We start from the raw sequence: 7,322 nt of genomic DNA, 5'->3' as shown, positions 1-7,322 counted from the left end.
TTGGTAAAGCAATATCATTGGACCAGATACCACTTTTGACGCACCGGGCTATATTATGTCCAAAGAATATTGACGTTGACCGGATAAATAACCAAGTGATTGTATCGCTTCCTGGAGAAAGCCGCGTCTTTCTAAGTACTGACAGCGTTGATTCTGAAGACAAAAGTGAGCATCTTAATTTCCCATTAGAATATTTAAACACTTTTAACCACAACACAATCTTAAAGTACGGACAATAGTCATGCTATTAAGAAACCTTAATACTAAACAAGGTTTATGTAACGGTACACGGTTGGTCGTGAACAGCGTGAGACAAACTGTTATTGAGGCACAAGTGCTTACGGGATCCCATACTGGCAGCGTTCGTATGACGTTAAAGTGAAGGTTTTAACTACTCCATACCAGGGACAGCCGATTCAAGGACAGGAAACCATCTTTACCAAAAATATTGTTTATAAGGAAATTTTTGATTAACTATTTTGAATTTACCATTTTATGATTTTTTTTTGTTTCCAATTTAATTCATTTAAACCTTTGCACTCCGATATTTTTTTTTCTAATGAGTGCAGCAACTCAAAGACATCCATCCATCCATTTTCCAACCCGCTGAATCCGAACACAGGGTCACGGGGGTCTGCTGGAGCCAATCCCAGCTAACACAGGGCACAAGGCAGGAACCAATCCTGGGCAGGGTGCCAACCCACCGCAGGACACACACAAACACACCAAGCACACACTAGGGCCAATTTAGAATCGCCAATCCACCTAACCTGCATGTCTTTGGACTGCAGGAGGAAACCGGAGCACCCGGAGAAAACCCACGCAGACACGGGGAGAACATGCAAACTCATTTTGGACATAAATGATATAACAATCAAATTTCAATTTTAGTTTTAATAAATTGGTTAAAGTTAGTACAAATATATTTATTTAATTAAATGAAAACTTTATGATTTTTCATCCCTCCAAAGATCGGAGGGAACAGAAAGCGATTGCCATTCTTGGATTTGCAATTCTTTAGAGAATCGGGGGTTTACTGGTATAAAAATAAAGACACCTCAGGTCTAAAGTTGAACAACTGACAACTTTTAGTATCAAATCTGGAACGGGGGGGTGAGTACTTTTTCACTGCACCACATATTTAGGAGTTCATGTGGTGTTCTACTTTCCAAAAGCAAAGTTAAATGAACTAAAGCCACGCTAATGTCTCCAGGGGGCAGTAAGCAAAATTTCCTGTGACTTATTTTGCCGTTCATTTGAAATTTTGCACACATATTAATTGCTATTTATCTTTTCGTTTCTGCTGCTATTTTAGGTACCTTTCTTAACTGATTAAGACTAATTAATACAATCAATCAGTTTTTATTAGATAGCACAGTGACCCTCACAAATCACTTTACAGAAAAATAAAAGATGACTGTAGAGCAACAAGCTCATGGTGGCAATGGAAATTAACAAACTGTGTAAGAAGAAACAGACAAATCCTGAAACCCTCATGCAGGCTGGAGTGCTGTTTGGACACTCAGACGTAAGATTTAAGACAGCAGGCCTAGAGACGATGTGAGATTAATGCAGTAAAGACCCCACAAGTAGGGCCGGCACCACCATTAAGGTGGATTAGACATTTGCCTAGGGGAGCAGATCATAAAGGGGATGGGGGGGGGATCCAGCCGCACACACAGTCGGATGGCACACAATAACATAGCACGGGCACTGCCCACATGGTAGGTCTTGAGTGTCAATTTAAATGTTACAATATATGGAACCTGGGAGAGACCCCTAAACTAAAACAACACAATAAAAGACTTGGCCAGTACAACAATAGGGCCTGGCTGGTTGGTTCACTGACCAGTTATCTCATAAAGCACCTGTCTACAGTGTATAACACTGTATAAAAGAAGTAATATGTAATTTTTTCCCCCTATTTACTGCACAGAAAACGCAGTTGATTGACTAGGAAAGTCACAGAGTCTGGTGCCAATCAGACCAGTAAACTGTAGTTGAACATCCACTGCCTCAACCACTTGGTCCACCAACACACAATTAAAGATTTCCAGTTTCCGACAAGCTGCAGTTATTAATTATGAAGAATGCGCCATCAAAACAGCTTTGCATTCTCAACCCTGCGTATGCCAATTCAGGGTCAGCATAGCCCGCAAGAGCCCCACCGGTCTGACACGAGCAGATTTGGAATCTCCAGTTCACCTGATGTGCACTTCTTTGGGGATGTGGGAGAGAAAAAACAAACTGAAAGACCCAGAGAGGACGACACGTGAACACGGGGAGAACATGCAGACTCCACCTGGACAAAAAGCACTTGCAGAATTTTAACTCGGGAATGTGGACCTGTGACGTGGCAGCACGGACCCCTACACTATACTCATGCAATGTGCGCTTTTATTATGTCTTGTTAGAAATCTAGCAGCAGCAGCAGGTTTAGACAGATTCTAATCCATTTATCTTTCCGCTTCTCCACAGTTACCACATATGGGAAGTCAACACGGATTATAAGAGACATGCAAAGGTCAGAAGTGTACTGCGTTACTCAAACTTGTTGCATTCAGTACATAACTATTATTAATATTGCAAAGCTTCTTCCTTTACAATATTTTTTCTTCTGGTGCACAGAACCTCAAATTGCAAGAAATAAGTTTGGGACAATATGGCCCCACAAGGGGTAGGCTTGGGGTCATGACAGACGTAGTGAGGGAAAGAAAACGATGAATGTAATGGGCAGGAATCAAGCTGGGACGTCTCGGTTGAAAGGCACAGCCGTGTACCTCTCCTGATAGATCACATTATACAGTCTCTTGGCACTCACCCTTACCCTGGGCCTTCATGACAGAAGCTGTGTGTCAAACATCAAGTCTGGTCTGTGGCTTCAAAGACAAAGCTGTGCAAAAAGAGAGAACACTTCACACATACAGAGAGTTTAAAACAACATCGTGCTTCAGCTACCTGGGGATGGTGTGTTTCATGCCCACCAGAGGAAGTGTGCTCAACTAGACGTTCATGTCTGCATTGCATCAAAATCTCACGCAATAGTGTCCGCCAACTGCCAACGCTCTTCAGACTTCTCTGCCAAACGATCTCATTTCCTTTTCAGAGGACACCACTTCTCCTTGCTGCTCCAATTTCATGTGCTGTCCACAGGACCCTGACTCATTCGAAATCTGAAAGCAGAGATTGCACATGCCCTAATTTGGAAACATAACCAGTTAAGATCCTTATTTCTAATTGAACTCAATGTACCTTGATGCCCATTTAAGACTTTGTGGTTTTTCAGCAACTAAGGCACCCCAGGCCAAAATTGACAACTAGTTCCCGAGGGTAGCAGTATCATGCAGGCTCATCTTTCCAAAAGTCTAGAAGATCACCAGTTCAGTTCAACAAAGGGATTATTATTTGTACAACATGGATAAGGCAGCAAAGCAGGAGAACATGTCCCTTATAGGTCCACAATAATAAGGTCTGGCGGGGGGAAAAAACAACAAATATAACTGACCAGTTATCTCATATAGCACCTTTCTGCAGTGTAGAACTCTCAAGGTGCTTTATTTGCTCATTTCTGTCCCTTAATTACTGCACAGAAAACTTAGGTGATTGACTAGGGAAGTCACAGAGTCTGGTGCCAGTCAGACCAGTAAACTGTAGTTGAACATCCACTGCCTCAGCCAGTTGGTCCACCAACACACTGGAAGAAGAATTGTGCAGGAGGACCCCCTTACCCCTCAAACTGCATGCAGCCATTATAGCGAGGAATGGAAGACATCACTTGAAAGACACTTCCAAATCCTGCACCATAATAAAAGGACCCATGTCTGTCTGGTCAACAAGATCAAAAATGATAATAAAAATAGCAAATGTGGGTCTAAAAAAGAAGAACCTTCTATATGGTGGCCACAGCAGCATGGTAACTGTGTTCTTGCACCCACTCAGGACACGTAAATGAAGTTTATAGCTGTAATGCTAATGACTGAAAACTCTGCGTGGTGTGCAACGGACGAGTGAAAAGAACGATAAATCGATGGGCACCACGGGAAACCAAAGCCTCAACACCAGTTGGCTAGAGTGGCTAAACCTGCCACGTTTTCCACACTGTGAGTGTATGAGCGGCCAGTCTGACAAGTGACACCGGGGAGAAATGAAGAAAAGAGGCAGCTCTACGCGAAAAGGGAAAGGCTGACAGGAGGGGATGGGATCAGCTACATAGTATTATAGCAGACCAAATGGACCACCTCTGTATCAAATACAAAATGGGAGGTCTACGTTGGTTACTTCAGTTTCAAAAGGTCTTAGACAGGTAACACTGCTTGCCCATTAATAAAGTTTTGAAGCACTAAATCCAAATGGAGGGTTACACAGAGCCGGCAGTTCAAAACACAAGGGCCTGAAGCCGCACTGGAGAGGACAGGGGTTCTGTAGACTCAATAATTTAATAATAATACATTTATATAGCGCCTTTCCCATGCTCAAGGCGCTTCACAGAGTCTTAGAAAAAACAGCAGGGTATATGTAACATTAAATACAAATGTTTTCCTGAATAGAACAATGAAATGGATAACAAAGCATTAAATAGAATAAATGACAATAAACCAGAGTAAAATACTAAATTCAATACGAAAAGAAAAACCTAACAAATAACCTAATTTGTGATGTAACAGACACACAAATTATCCTGAGCACCTGCACAGAGAGGTAAACTAAAAGAAAGGGCAGAATGTTCAGTTAAGTTAAAAGCCTTCCTAAATAGATGAGTTTTAAGTTTTTTTAAAGAATGAATGGAGTCAGCTGATCTTATTAATTTCGGGATGTCATTCCAAAGTATGGGTGCTATGGAGCTGAAGGCCCCGTCACCCATAGAGTGCAGGTTAGTGTGAGGCACAACAAGATTACCAGAATCAGAGGACCTTAGTAGGTGAACAGGAGCCTAGTAATTTAGAAGGTCGCTGATGTAGTCCGGTGCGAGGCCATTTAAAGCTTTGTAGGTTATTAGAAGAATTTTATATTCAATCCTGTAAGACACGGAGCCAGTGAAGGCGAAGCAGGATGGGTGTGATGTGCTCGCTGTTGTAGGTTCGAGTAAGGACCATTGCAGCAGAGTTTTGAATCAACTGGTGCAATCATATAAGATTAGAAGGGGCACCTGCCAGCAGCGAGTTACAATAATCGATGCCGGATGTGATAAAAGCATGGACAAGTTTCTCAGCATTAGAGAAGGAGAGGAAGGAACCAACACGGGATATGTTACGGAGGTGAAAGTAAGAAAGTTTCTTAATGTGGTTTATGTGGGCAGAATAAGAAAGGGAGGAATCAAAAATGACACCAAGATTCCTTGCATCAGAAGAAGGTCTGATGAGATCACCGTCAAGACTGACTGACAAGGAGCTCATTTTACTAAGTAGCGCTTTAGTGCCAATTTGCAGGAGTTCAGTTTTGTTGCAATTTAATTTTAAACAGTTCTGCTCCATCCAGGTTTTATTTTCACTGAGGCAGGTTGTGAGCTGAGAAAACTCTGAAGTTCCACTTTTGACACTGAAATAGAGTTGAGCGTCATCTGCATAAAAATGACAACCCAGTCCATAGCTACGAATAATATGGCCAAGGGGAAGAGAGGGCCGAGGGCAGCCTCATCCATTGGAACAAACCACAAAAAACAAGCATCACACAGATAGTAAACAGGGAGAGAGGATCAAATCAGTGGTCCCGTAAGGTGACACTGCTGCCCATTCTGCCAATATGCTACCCACTTTAGTATGTACAGTCTGGGGGGAGGGACAGTTCAGCACAGAAACAGTAGTTCAATTTGTGCACAGATTGGCCCGTCGATCATAGTGGACATTAGTGTTAACATTTGCAGTGCCCATGTAATGCGTATGTCTCTGTTCTATGTCATTGGGTATGGGGGTCATAAATGCAGTGTTATCTATTAGAATGGCAAATGCATTTTATTACTACATATGTTTGTAATGCACCATCTTTTTGAACAACAAGAGACTTACCAAGCGGACTGACGCACAGGCGGTAATCGTTTTATTAAGGTGGATTGTCATGGGACCTCTGCATCGTAAACACAGCCCAGCTACTTTACAAACACAAACCTACAGTACGAGTGTCTATGCAATATGCAATTGTAGGAGAGGGCAGGCTCCGAATCACAAGTCGTATGCTGGGTGTGAATCAGCAAATCTTGGGTTTTAAAGTCCAATGTCATAACTACTATGCCACAAAAAAGTGCAAACACCCGACCAAATGAGATCATGATGACCCCGAGACACTTAAACACACATCCCAGCACACCAAGAAGGCTTTACTGATGTGCGTTGTCAGTTGTACAAAATATTAACGTAATTTGATAGTGACCAGGCTGAAGATGGGCATAGGAAGACTGAAAATATTCACTGTGCAGAGAAATATTACTATAGGCAGAGCAGAAATTTGTACAAGAGACCCTCTCAACACCTTCATCAGCATCATCTGCTACCCTCAAATACCTCACACCATTGCTCGGTCAAACAGGACTCCAGTGACAGCATCTACTGTTACATAGGCCACCGACCACTCACCACCAGCAACAACTGTATCTGGACTGGAGCAGCCTGGACCGTCACAAACTTGTGTCGTGTCATCTTCACCACGGAGTTCCGTTTCTGTGTTGAAGTCAACAACCACCTCCTGCATTTGGAGATCGTGCAGACCATGAGCAGGCCCGGCCTTAGGCATAAGCGAAGTAGGCGACCGCCTAGGGCCCCGGCTCGACTCCTTGGTCTAATTTTCACACATTTCACAGAGCTTCCAGGGGGCCCCTGGACCCCCCTTTCGCCTAGGGCCCCATAATACCTAAGACCGGGCCTGCCATGAGGAACACCGCCATGACTTGGGGAGTCTCAGCGAGGGGTGCTGTTGTAGAACTTCAGTTTGACCCACAATAATACATCAGGGAGATCCACCAATTCGTTTCGTTCATTTCTTGCCTGCCTGCTGCCAGTGGTCTCCAGACGTCCTTGTGAGCTGCGTACGCGTGTCGGTCCCTGCTACGAGGCGGTGTACACCATTAACCGTTGTTCACACCACACACTGCCAACAAGGAAGAACAGCTGCATAAGACCACTGGATACCATCTGTATGCCCAGACCTCCACGCCACACCATGACCCCCAGGTATTCCAATCCTGGTTCAATCAATAATTCATGTCCTGATCCTGGTTTTATAGCCTAATTTCCTGTTGCGTATGTCAATTTGTTATTTATTTTTTTTACTCTGTCAGTTCACAACTTAGTCTCCAAAAATACATACTAATCAAAGTAATATCAATACGAATC

Source organism: Erpetoichthys calabaricus, chromosome 18, assembly GCF_900747795.2.
Source record: "Erpetoichthys calabaricus chromosome 18, fErpCal1.3, whole genome shotgun sequence".
Taxonomy (NCBI): Eukaryota; Metazoa; Chordata; class Cladistia; order Polypteriformes; family Polypteridae; genus Erpetoichthys; species Erpetoichthys calabaricus.
Note: the sequence above shows the minus strand (reverse complement) of the source record.